Genomic DNA, 13,795 nt, shown 5'->3' on the forward strand with positions numbered 1-13,795 from the left:
TTTTCACAGGGAATCAGGTCCCCCAGGGGAAAAACTCAAAAGAAGCCTGGGCCCAAGAGTGTCAGAGAAGGGAATCACTGTTTGCCTTAAGAGGTGGGTGAGGGAAACTTGCAGGTACTTAGATCCCTCCATTGTCTGAGATAACCATTTGTGGGGAAGGTCTGGGGAAGCCAAGGAGGACAAGAAAAGGGAAAAAGGGCTTGTAGCTTTTGTGCAATCACCATGCTCCCAGCAGAAGAGTCCAGGGGGTTCAGCACTTTGGCTGCTTGCTGAGGACACAGAACTCACAAGATGGAAAAGCTTAGAGCCCTATTACACAGGGTCAGAATGCTATCAGCTCACACTGAGGGGGAGCAACACCCCTCCCTTGGTCTCTATGCCAGAGCTGTTATCAATGCAGTGTCCTTCTTGAAAGAGCTTCCAGGTCAGCTGCTGAGAGGTTGCGATGGGGTAAATGAAGGCATAGGAGGATTGTTCCTCATGGGTTTTCTCTGTGTTGCTCTGTCATCCTCTTGGAGGAAGCTGAAGCATCATTTCAGTTTGTTTCAGTGGCTTGGGTTGGGCTCACATTGTGACCCTGAGCACAGATGTTCCTGAACTCTCTGCTCTTAGCCCATCAGGGAATGGATAAAGGAGCAGCTTCAGAAATTGGACAGAAAGTGTAGCATAATTGAGAAGAAAAACAATGTTATCATCTCTGTGGTAGCCTAGTGGTTAGGATTCAGCACTCTCACTGCTATGGCCTGAGTTCAATTCCCAATCAGGGGCAAAAGTGTCTCTTTGTGGAAAAAATCTTCACTTGCAATTTAAACAAATCCATGTTTTTTTTCCTGATTCACCCATCTTCTACATGATGTTGGGAAGGGTTTGGGAGACCATGTAAAAATGAAAGTTTCCCACTGACTAGTAGCAGAATGTGGGCATGTTTCCACTGTGCACCTCAAAGTCCAGGTTGCATGCCCTTTTACAGGACTAGACATGTGCAAATTATTTCCCCCCTTGCTAGCTAGCCTAACCAACATTATAATAACAATAATAGATATTCTGGTTGACCCAAGATGAAAAACTGGGCAAAAATTTAGGTGCCTAATTGGGAGCTGAGTTCTTCTGAAAATCTGGCTCTAGTGGTGGGTATGAGATCTTCTGAAAATTCCGGCCTATTATGTGTCTGGAACCTCTAAGAACCATCTCAACTTTTAGCATTGAAAGGACCTGATGAAAAAGCTTTCCTTCTGTTCAACTCAGTAGAGATTTTATCCTTAATTTTAAATCACCAGGTTTCACCTTGATCCCAGGTTTAGGTTTCAACACAATTTATTTTCTTTTTATATGCAATGCAAAACAAATTCTCCTCTGTAGATATTTGAATGGAGGGCTATACGTAGAGCTGCCACTAAACCACATTGCCTTTCACCTTAAGAAAGATGGCAACCAGCGGTATACAGGTGGAAGGCTATGAAATCTGGTTCTCCCCAGAACCCTTCAGCAGCTAGACTTCAGGAATGGAAGAGGCTAATGATCCTTCTCTCCAGATGGTTAATTCTGAAGACTAGTCTATAGAGCTGGGTGAATGTTTTTTGTATGAATATTTTATTTACTGAAATAATTTGGTGCCCAAAAATGATTTTTTTTTAAGTTTTGTTTCAACAAGAAAACTGAAAAGAATTCATCTTGGAGCAACCTGAACTATTATTATTATTATTAGATAGGTTAGACTAGCTAGCAAGCGAGGAAATAAATGATTTGCCCAGCTCTACTTGTATGCAAGGTCCACAATGGGAACATACCTATGTTCTGTTATGAGGCCGTTTGATTTTCACATGGTCTCCAAAACCCATCTGAGCATGATGAAGTATCAAGTGAGGAGACAACAAGTGAAGCTATTTGTTGAAAAGTGTCTTTCCCTGACTGGAAATCAAATCCAGGTCACGGTGGTGAAAACGCTAAAACCTAATGAATAGACTAGACCACCAGAGAGGTAACAGTGGGTGTTTTTATCATCTGTACTAGGCTTTCTCTGGCTCCTCTGTCTAATTTTAGAACCTGGTCCATTCTCCATTGCCCTGAGGGGACAAGAGCAGAGGGTGAAGGATCCCCTGTGCTCAGGGTCACAAACTGAGCCCAACCAAAGGCTTTGACAGAAACTCAAATGATGCCTCAGCTTCCTCCACAAGGATCACAAGAGTAACACAAACAAACAACAAGAAGAACAATCCTCTTCTGCTTTCATTTAGGCCCATTGCAACCCTCTCCACTTCTTTTTCCTCCTATAGAGGCTCTTCCAGGAAAACACCTGGAGCCAATACTACCTCTTTCCTAGAAGCCCAGGGAGGGGTTTTGATAACACCTCACACGAGCTGACTGGAGTTACATTCCATGCAACGGGGCCTTTAGCATTGCCTGCTGCCTAACCTTGCTCTCTCAAGGCTCTTAGGCAGGAAATGTCTCTTCCTGTCTCTGAGCTTTAGTAGAAGAGGAACAGAGGTCAAATTGACATTTCTATCATCCTCTGAGAGTGAGAGAGAATTTTCTCTTCTTCTATTCTAGCCTAGCTAAGAGAGGGAAGAATAACCCTTCAGGAGCTGACTGTCCCACTTCAGCGATCTTTAGCTTCTCTACTTCTTCCTACATTGGCTCCAGCTCTGCATTGGGCATATAAATACTTCCATGTCATATCCTTCCCAGCCCTCTTTATTGTCATGGAGATTGTTTCAGGCTGCGTACGGAGTCAGCTCTCTGCCTATCGACTGGATCACACTGTATTCATTTCTTGTATATTTCTCGAACTCCTCGTTGCTGCATTTGTGATGATTTATAAAAACCAGGGTGGGAGTAAAACAAGATGGTAATAAAAATCAATATGCTGTGCTAAAAATAGCAATGGAACAGTAAGGAAATTTGTAGCTCAGAGCTTGCGTTAACATAATTTAAAGACATGCAAGATGATGAGAGTTCAAAAATATTATGGGAAAAACTTTATTTAAAAAGTGGAATGTGAGGTTGTATGTTAAAAGGATGGGTTAGAGAGTTCCAATTATTATGGTCTGATTCCTCACACCCTCAACCCTGCCTAGCCAGAAAAGTAGTGGAAATGTGATCAGCAGTCAGTAGACTTCTCTGACATGAAAAGGATACACAAGGCTGTTTGTAGTTAGCTCAACATAAACAAAAGTGAGGGAAAAACTGCTGTCTGGGAGCTAAATACGCCGGACAAAGGGTTAGGTTTCTTCTACACTCAGATTTGTTATGTAGCTGGCAGTCTCCCAAATGATGGTCTGTTCCTTCCCTCAAAATGCAGGTTAACCCTCTTCTTTGGAACTTAAAGCTCCATGAAAGGAAAAACAATAATGAGGAAGAAAGCATAGAAGCTATGGATATAGTTGAAAAAGGACTTGGAGTGATAGAAGCCCAGAGAAGGGGAAGCAGCAGTGTTTCTCCCTGGTTTTAAACCCAGAACTTTTTGCATGTTAGGCAAATGTGATAACCACTACACTACAGAAACCAGCAACTGTGACTTTTGGGTCTTTTTCTAAGGCTCTCTCAGGAGCCACTATACTAGCTGATTCCCTTTGAAGAACAGGGAAACAAAGGGCACCAAGAACTGATGGTTTTTGGATGAGACAAAAAAAGGGAGTAGCATTGTCCCCCTCAGGTAGCCCCTGTTCAATTCCAGGTCAGAAAGCAAAACTTTTCTGCAAAAATATATTTAAAAATGTTGTGTTTCACTTTACTTCATAAGTACAGTTGTGTGGCAATTAAATGATGACCCTGAAGTTTCATAAAAGCAAAGAACACTAAAGAAAAAAGTGTGGGAAATATGGATGTATTTGAGAAATGGCTTGGAATGAACGAAGACAAAAATTGATCGGTAGAGAGAAAAGGCAGTGTTTCCCCCTGGTTTGGAACTTCTCTCACAACTACTGTAATAGAAATGCTAAGCAAATGGTGTTCTATTGTTCCAAAAGAGATTGAAGTGAGGCCATTTTCGCCAGATAGAAGAAAATGGTCATATCAGAGGTGGGATTTGAAACCACGTCTCTATGCAGAGAACAGAACACCCAAGAGATTGGAAAAAAGAGTCATAAAGCTGGTGCTTTAGACCAGTCCACCATCCTGATGCTACCAAGAATGTGACTTATCAACCCTAGTTTTCATTAATATTTGATGAACTCTTTAGGGAGGTCAAAATAGCACATCTCTTTCATCTCCAAAAGACCTTCTATAGCACAGCTGATTTTTAGGGCTGGTCTACACTGGGGGGGGAGGGGGTCGATCCAAGATACACAACTTCATCTATGCAAATAGCGTAGCTGAAGTTGAAGTATCTTGGATCGAATTACCTGTGGTCCACACAGTGCGGGATCCATGGCCGCAGCTCCCCCGTCGACTGTGCTACCGCCGCTCGCTCTGGTGGAGTTCCAGAGTAGACAGTGAGTGCGTTCAGGGATTGATATACCGCGTCTCGTTAAGATCCCGGATAAATGGATTGCTACCCGCTGATACGGTGGGTAGTGAAGACGTACCCTTAGACACACTCACCCAGACCTAAAGTACAGGTTTCCTGGAACTCCATGAATTCTGAGGTGTTGTAATCTCCCTGCTCAAGTTTTAAGTGAACAAAAGATAGTTGCTAGCATTCTGAGAAAGTAATGGTGAACTTCAAAATCCTGCCCTGTGTGGCAGACAGTTAAGCAACAAGCACCCACAACCTCTACTGTGATAGCATCCTGTCTGGTAAGAACTCACTTATCAATAGCTGGGGTGTGAAATCCTCATTTCTTTGTTTTTCTATCACTGTAGTCCCCACTTCCCTATTGCTTGTCTGTATAATCTCTGTCTGGTTCTGTTATTGTTTCTGTCTGCTGTATAATTAATGTGTTGGGTGTAAACCAATTAAAGTGGTGGGATATAATTGATTAGATAATCATGTTACAATATGTTAGGATTGGTTAGTTAAATTTCAGCAAAATGATTGGTTAAGGTATAGCTAAGCAGAACTCAAGTTTTACTATATAGCCTGCAGTCAATCAGGAAGTGTGTGGGGAAATTGGAATTATGTTTTGCTAAGGCGGGAGATGGGATCAGGGAATGGGAACAGGGACACAGGCAAGGCTCTGTGGTGTCAGAGCTGGGAAGGGGGATACTGATGAAGGAAACTGGAATCATTGCTTGCTGGAAGTTTACCCCAATAAACATTGAATTGTTTGCACCTTTGAACTTTGGGTATTGCTGCTCTCTGTTCATGCGAGAAGGACCAGAGAATGGGAGGGTGAAGGGATAAACCCTCTAAGAAGTACATCTTTCAGGGTGTGAAAAATCCACACACCCCAAACCAGTATAGTTAAGCTGACCTAAGCCCTGGTTAGATAGTGCTAAATGAAAGGAAAGATTGTTCTGTCAATGTAGCTATTAGAGGGATGGAAAACTCCTCCACTTATTGTAGCAACTGTCCACTCTTAAGTCCTATAGCAGTGTCACAACAGCATTTTAAGTGTAGCCAGCCTGAGAGTGAGACCAGATCTGGCTTCAGTTTGGCATTTTGGATGCTCAGGCACTAAGACAACAGCAATGACAATACACTAACATTTCCATAATTGGCAGAATTCAAACCTGTGTGGGGAGACCCCAATAGATATCTGGTCTAGGGCCTTAACCACTCAGCCACAACTACTTGATGGCCAATTTCTTCACTACACAATGATTCTGTTCTCACAGAATTGTCACTTCAAATTGTTTGCTCAGACCAGCTCCCCCAGAACACTCACAGCTGTGCATTAGTGCAAGTGTGTCCATGGCTGAACAGCAAAAATTCCTGCCCATTTCTCTTCTGGCTGGAGCATGATTAGTGTGTGTTTGTGGTTAACGACATTGCTATACATTGTTGTTCACTCCCCACCTTTGACAATTCAAAAATTTTTCCGGGGGTTGGTGCGTGAACACAGCCTTGCATTCAATCCTTGATGTTTCATGGACTATAACAGCAGCATAAAGAAAGAGCCGAGCCAATATCTCACTGTCAGAGGTGAAGGTGGCCACGTCCCCTCTGTCTGACTATTGCCATTGCAGGAGAGAAGGTGTCAATAGAATTGAATGCCCTGGCTCAGACAAGAGACACAGGGAGGTTTTGCTGTTCATGGATCTGTGCAAAGGAAATTGTGTCTCTGTGTGAAATTGAGGAGGGAAATGAAACGTCCACATGGTGGCCCAGTGCCCTAATGAATGTGGATGAAGGTCTCGGTGTGAGAAATGATTTTACAGGAGTTCGTATCAATTTATTGCCCTGATTAAAAGCTATGGTGAAAAGTCAGCCACTGTTGTTAGTAATTGAAGCTGCGTGGAGACACCCAAGTGGGTGTCAAGTCCATTACCTTAACCAGGGCTAGTCAATTATTTTATCAGGATCCACATTTCTTGGTCAAGGTATAGTCAATGTCTAGACTCCAGAGAAAATAATACACTGATGATAAGAAGAAGACTATAGAAAGATTTAGAAGTCACTATGGGCATAACTATGATGAGTGTTTCAGGTTTCAATCTTTATATCTGGGACCACCATCTTTCCCTTTAGTCTTGTAGTTTACCAAGGGTAAAACTAAACATCTCTTCAGCTACAAGGGAGTGTTTGTGTTCATTCCTCCCAGCTACACAGGGGTTTGATGCATCTTCTTTCAATCCTCCACCTCTGCCGGGAGAAGTAACATTTCAGGCTGTCACTGAACTGAAGAAGGGAGATCATTTTTTGACAGGGAGAGGGACGCCTCCTCTTAAAGGTGTTTGTCTGGCTGGCAGCCCTGGTTCCCAGGTCTCTCCTGAGGGAAGAAAGTTTCTGTGCATAATACCAAAACTTTTAACAGAGAGGAGGTGGTTGGCAGGGAGTCAGGTGTGGGTAGTTACAATACATTAGGCTAAGGTAGGCACCATGGCTTAGCTAGCTAAAGCACCTGCCTTGTAAACAGGAGATCCTGGGTTCAACTCCCAATGGTGCCTTCTTAAGCAGCCTTTTAGGGCATCTGATATTGGCTACTGTCAAGATTCACGCCAGATGGACCTTTGGTCTAGCCCAGTGTGATTTTTTTTATGGTTTAAATTACACTCACAGTCACTTATAATAGAACAGGAGTACTTGTGGCACCTTAGAGACTAACAGATTTATTAGAGCATAAGCTTTCGTGGACTACAGCCCACTACTTCTTTTGATGCATATGGAATGGAACATATGTAAGGGGACTGTTGCCCCCTTACTAACATTCAGTGGGGGTGTTTTGCTTGGCTAGCTCCCAGCACTAAAAGGGGAAGGGTCGATGGCAAATCAGGAGCCTGAGACTGACAGTCCCCAGGAACAATGGGGAGAGGCCAATGCTCCAGATGAGCCTGATTGACAGGGCGGGCAGGCTAATCAGAGAGTCAGGAGACCAGAGGGGGTCCCGTCCTCTGTGTGAACTGGAATGGCCTGGGTCAGACAGAGGGGGGCCGAGCTAAGGAGAGAGCAGGGGCCCGAGCTAAGCTGCTGGAAGCAGAGCTGCAGCCCCAAAGCCAGAGCACAGCCCAGAGAGAGCAGAGCTGCAGCTGGGGGCAGAGCTGCAGCAACCAGAGCCAGAGAGGTCAGAGAAGCAGCCCAGGGAGCTGAAGGCAGAGCAGCAGCAGCAGCCGTGCTGAGGCCGAGTGGAGCTGGAGCCGGGCCTGGAGCAGTCCGGAGCTGGGGCTGGGGCAGTCCGGAGCCGTGTGCAGTCCGAGTGCGGTGAGCAGCTGGGGAGAGTGAGGGGGACCCTGGGCAGTGGGCCCAGCACAGGGAGACGCCTCAGCCAAGAGGCCTTGCAGGCCAGACTTGCAGGGGGATCATAACCCCGACCGGGTGGGGGCGACGCTGGGAAAAAGGGTCCTGCCACCTAGAGCCTGAGAGCATGTGGCCACCACCAGAGCAAGTGTCCAACCCACAGCGTCCCTGCAGCACAGACAGGGCCTGAGAAGCAGTCCTGGGACCTACAAGGAACAGACTGAACTGCCCTGACGTTCCAGAGACACTGTTTGTGATGTTCCCTGCCACAGAGCAGGGTGATGCGTTTTCCTTTAACCTTTCCCATTTTTCCTTATTCTTTTTTAAAATTAATTGTTAATTAAACAACTTGTATTTGCTTTAAATTGTATGAAATGATCAGTGGGTCAAGGAGGTGCCCAGTGCAGAGAGAGTACCCTGGAGTGGGGACACCCTAGCCCCTGTCCTGGGTGACCACAGCAGGGTTGGGGGTCAAGCCCCCCAGGAATCCTGGGCCCAGCCTTGTCGGGGTTTAAGAGGACTCTGCCAGACAGGAGAGTGGAAGGGGAGTCCTCAAGAGCAGGGAGGCCTCTGGGTAAAGGAAGTGGGAGCGAGGACTCGGATCCTTTTGCTAGCCCACTTCACCGGGGTAGTGCAGAAGCCAGGAAAGTTCCCCACAATAGCGGGACCATTCCCCCTCTTACACATATATTGAGGAGCTATATATACACACATACAGAGAGCATGAACAGGTGGGAGTTGTTCATGCTCTCTGTATGTGTGTATATATATATCTCCTCAATATATGTTCCATTCTATATGCATCCTAAGAAGTAGGCTGTAGTCCACAAAAGCTTATGCTCTAATAAATTTGTTAGTCTCTAAGGTGCCACAAGTACTCCTGTTCTTTTTGCGGATACAGACTAACACGGCTGCTACTCTGAAACTTATAATAGAGTTACTGAAAGTTTGGGAGTTAAGAGCTGATAGGTCAGTGGTCCAGTCCCCTCGCAGATGACCCCCTCCCTCTGGGACAGGGGCAGGTCTGGACTCTCACACCAAATGGCTCATTGTGGCTGTCAGAATCTGTGGGCGGCTCATTTATTTTACACCCTAGGTTGAGACCTGCTTTGTGCACCGTGTCTAAGAATGAAAATCATAAATCACCTTTTGAAATAACAAAGCAGCAGGATGTGTTATTGTCCTTGCCCCAAAGCAGACAGATTAGTGGAGAAATGCCATTGAGTCCACGGTAATACTCCACTGCCATTTTACCTTTTTTGCTTGTTAAACTCCTTCCCAACCATGTGGGGTCCCAGAGCCCAGTACTGAGCCTGAGCTGAGATGACTACACTGCAAACTTACCACCCCACAACCCAAGCCCCAGGAGCCTGAGCTGGCATGGGACAGCCCTGGATGTTTCATTGCAGTGTGGACGTACCCTAACATTATGTCTACACTGCCATTAACACACCCAAGTCACAATTCTCAAACCCTGAGTCAGCTGATTCAGGTTTGTGTGGCTTGTGGTGCAGGGTTATAAAATTACAGTGTAGATGCTTGGGCTTGAGCCCAGCCTCTGAGACCCGACGAGGGATGAGGGTCTCCTAGCCCAGCTCCAGTCTGAGCTGAAATGTCTACATTGCAGTTTTTAGTCCCACAACCTGAGCCCCAGGAGCCGAAGTCAGACAATCCAGGCCAGCCATGCTGCAGGACTTTTATCACATTATAGATGCACTCTCAGGGTATGTCTACATTGCAATATAAGCCCAGGATTAGTAGAAATCATGTCAGCAGCCCCAACACAAACATAAATCATGAGCAAAAGACCCACCCCCAAACAAGATGGGCAGTGTTCTTCCCCCCCCCCCCGGTTCTTAAGCCCAGCAACCAAAATCCTTTAACATGAGCCATCTCCTCCCTGTAACCCACTCGCAGTTGTTGTCCTTAGTCAGTGCAAGCTCAGAGGTGCATCTGTAGAGTTCACCTCACATCCTGGGAGGAAAATAAGAAGGCACCATACTCATTATGTAGGGACTCACTCATCCCTCCACAACTAGCCTGGACTAAAGTTGCTCTAAAACCTAAATTGTGGTATTATGACCCAGGCCCCACGCCAGTTGGCTTTGGAACCCATGTCTCCTGCCTAGCAAGTGCTATTCAGTTGAGTGTGAGTCCCTCAATTGGGGTATGCCAAGCACTGTTCTGCTACCCTCGATACACACAACAAGAATAACAACGCTTTATTTCTCCTGCCCCAATAACAAGGAGACTGGGAATCCAACACCAGCCAAAAGTAATCATTTCAGCAAGCAATCCCATCATGCTGAGCACCTAGACAGGATGGGTGTGCCCATGCAAACGAGATCAGCTCCAGAAGTCCTCTTCCACAGCTCATCATTAGATGTCAGGGGAGAGCTCATTCAGATCCTGCTTACATATTTAATATAGACATTTCCAACATACTGTAAAATCCACATGCAGACTGATACATGAAACCTTGCAAGAAAAACTTCCTGAAGTAGTCAGAAGCACCTGCTGCTGGAGGGAAGGAGGGAGCCATGAGTTGGGATTGAGGAGCATTGTAAAACAGAGACTTTGGCCTAGTCCCCACTAAGTCCCCACTTCGGACTAAGGTATGCAAATTCAGCTACGTTAATAACGTAGCTGAATTCGAAGTACCTTAGTCCGAACTTACCGCGGGTCCAGATGCGGCAGGGAGGCTCCCCCGTCGATGCCTTGTACTCCTCTGGCCGAGCTGGAGTACCGGCGTCGACGGCGAGCACTTTCAGGATCGATCCAGGATCGATTTATCGCGTCTTAACCATATGCGATAAATCGATCCCAGAACATCGATTGCCTGCCGCCGGACCCTCCGGTAAGTGTAGACATACCCTAACAAATTTATTAGAGCATAAGATTTCATGAGCTACAACTTGCTTCTTATCAAACTGTCAGTACTGGGCTATCTTGATTATCACTTCAAAAGTTTTTTTTCTCTTATTTAATTGGCCTCTCAGAGTTGGTAAGACAACTCCCACCTGTTCATCCTCTCTGTATGTGTATATATATCTCCACAATATATGTTCCATTCTATGCATCCGAAGCAGTGGGTTATAGCCCATGAAAGCTTATGCTCTAATAAATTTGTTTGTCACTAAGGTGCAACAAGTACTCCTGTTCTTTTTGCGGATACAGAATAACACGGCTGCTACTCTGAAACTTGTAAAAAGGAGGGGGCTGTGGGTTGGGATTGAGGGGCACTGGGAATAGAGGGGACATGGATTTAGGCTGAAGAGCATAGTCATTTAGGGATCCAGCAGCACAGGGGAAGGCAGCAGGTGATTCCAATTCCTTAGGGGTATTTTCTGTGTTTGTGTAGGTGTGCAGGGGAGGAATATGCTTTATGCCCAGAGGCCTTTATTCCTCAAGCCTGTGAGGACAGAGCAGATGTCAGGAAGTTGCCCCTTCAATCCCACACACAAAAAGTCTCTTCTTTGGAAAGACAAAATCCTTAGGAGAAAAAGTAACATCCAAGAGACATACATCTAAGAACTTTGGGAATATCTCATCATCTGACTGGGGACTTGAACCCTGGACTCTCAAATTAAAAGTCTGAGGCACTGCCAACTGAGCTAGTCAGGCTCACAACAAAAGAGAGTACCTTGGTGCAGAGGAGAAATTAGTCAAGAAAAAGAGAGCGGGAAACTATAGGGGAAACCTGCTGCCTCTCTCTCTCTTCCCAGCCCTAGCCTGGCCTGGTATTATTGCTGGTTAAGGAGAGGGGGAAGTATCTGCATCTACCCACCTTTTATAGCTGTACAAGAATCAGGCACAATACAGAGGTACCCATCTGCAAGTGCCAAATGGTTGGATTGGCTAATGCAACCTGTAGAAGTCCATGGCACACTGGGATATAAAGTCAAGTGTACATCATCATCATTATTTCAAAGGGATAATGATAGGAAGGGTCACAATTGACTAAGTAGTTACATACAAATATTATTGGCTATTCATACTCATTAGTGTCACTGTGGACTGAGCTTTCTTCTTCTCTGTCTCCCTTCCTGAACATCAGAAGTACCCTGAGCAGGTATGTGGTTCAATTCCTGGTCAGTAAAAAGAACTTTTCATCAACACAAACCAAACTTTTCTAGAGCCTCAGAACAGAAATTGGACATGTTCCCACTGTGGACCATTTGTACAAACAGAACTATGCAAATAATTTGTTGTTTTGCTTGCTATCTAGCCAAACCAATAAAATAATAATCATCATTATCATAATAATTCAGGTAGACTCCAGATGATTTTTTTCCATTTTTCTTGTTGAAAGAAAACAAAAAAAAATCCTATATGGTCAAACCAAAATATTTCAATACATAAAATATTCATTCAGAAAACCTTTCACCCAGGTCTAATGACAAGTCTTTGGAATTAACCATCTGGAGAGAAGGATCATTAGCATCTTAATTGTGGATTAGTGGCAGATCTATTTCTAGCCCTCTGTCCAAATGCCCCCAGAGATGTGTTTATTTCACGTTACATAGAAAACAAAAATTAATGATGTTGAAACCTAAAATTGCAATCACAATACAACATTGTGATTGTAACTAAAGGAGAAAATTTCTCCTGAGTTCAACAGAAGGAAGGTTTTCTCATCAGTTTCTAACAAATGCTCAAAGTTCTGATAGTTCTTGGAACTTCCAGACATATCAGCCAGAATGTTCAGAAGATCTGGCACTGGTACCCACCTCTAGAGCCAGATTTTCCAAAGGTCTCAACACACTGAGTGCTGAGCTACTTTGAAAAAAAGCTGGTATAGATTGTGGGTGCTTGACTATATGGTTCACTGTTCAGGAGTTTCAGGTTCACCATTTCTTTCTCATAAAGCTGAATGTCTGGATTCTGCCTCAGTCCTGGTGTACATCTTTTCTTCACATAATAAGTCATCAGTGAGACAACAACATCTCTCTCAAGGGACTCCAGGAAATCTGCAAATTTCACTCAGGGAGATTGTGTATAAAAAGGAACTATGCTATAGAAGGGCCCTAGAATTTGAAATGAATATGTCATCTTGGCCTCCCTGAACAGCTCATAACACTAAAGAAAACAAGGAATATTAAAAGCAGTCTTTCGTAGTGTCTGAGTGGTCTAACGCACCAGATGTAGAACTTTATTATCTCCTCACTTGGGTGTTCTGGTCTCTGGATGGAGGTTTGGGTTCAAATCCCACATCTGAAAAGTGAAATTTTTTCAAACCCCAGCAGTGTGTATGTAGATGAGGGATGGTTTCAACTCAAGAACTAGCACTAAAAGATAATAAACTTCCCACTGAAATGAAAAATGCAATGAGGTCGTGAATTACAGGGTTTGTAGAAACAGGCTGGGAAAAATCAGCCAAATAAACTTAACTGTGCAAACTTCCCATTTGAGATATTTGTTGCTGGATTGCTACTGCATTAATACCCAGAGTCACTTAAAAACTAGCCCAAAAGTAGCCCAGTCTGTTAATTGAACCAAAGATGTTTTATTAACACTGTCAAGGTTCCTTCCCCCTCTGAACTTTAGGGTACAGGTGTGGGGACCTGCATGAAAACTTCTAAGCTTAACTACCAGCTTAGGTCTGCTTTTGCTGCCACCACCCAAATGATTCATGAGTTATTTGGGAAACTCTGTCTTCCCCCCAAAAACCTTTCCCTCCCTGAGTAGGCTTGAGAGACTCCTTCACCAATTCCCTGGTGAACACAGATCTAAACCCCTTGGATCTTAAAATGAGGAAAAATCAATCAGGTTCTTAAAAAGAAGGCTTTTAATTAAAGAAAGAAAGGTAAAAATCATCTCTGTAAAATCAGGATCGAAAATAACTTTACAGGGTAATCAAATTCAAAGAGCCAGGAGGAACCCCCTCTAGCCTTAAGTTCAAAGCTACAGCAAACAGAGATAAACACTCTAGCAAAAGGTACATTTACAAGTTGAGAAAACAAAGATAAAACTAACACGCCTTGCCTGGCTGTTACTTACAAGTTTGAAATATGAGAGACT

At 44.4% G+C, this 13,795-nt stretch overlaps 2 protein-coding genes and 1 non-coding gene across 5 annotated transcripts in view; 2 read left to right on the forward strand and 1 right to left on the reverse strand.

The window, feature by feature from the left end:
• Window positions 1-13,795, reverse strand: part of LOC117869997 (zinc finger protein 883-like) — a 929,932-nt gene that overhangs the window by 535,105 nt on the left and 381,032 nt on the right. The gene's annotated exons all lie outside the window — the stretch shown is intronic.
• The window catches only part of LOC117870029 (zinc finger protein 501-like), a 561,112-nt gene that overhangs the window by 226,344 nt on the left and 320,973 nt on the right, over window positions 1-13,795 (forward strand). The gene's annotated exons all lie outside the window — the stretch shown is intronic.
• Window positions 6,914-6,987, forward strand: TRNAT-UGU. The gene has a single exon. It is a non-coding gene; the product is annotated as a tRNA-Thr (tRNA).

The sequence above is a fragment of the Trachemys scripta genome, chromosome 25 (assembly GCF_013100865.1).
Source record: "Trachemys scripta elegans isolate TJP31775 chromosome 25, CAS_Tse_1.0, whole genome shotgun sequence".
Taxonomy (NCBI): domain Eukaryota; kingdom Metazoa; phylum Chordata; order Testudines; family Emydidae; genus Trachemys; species Trachemys scripta.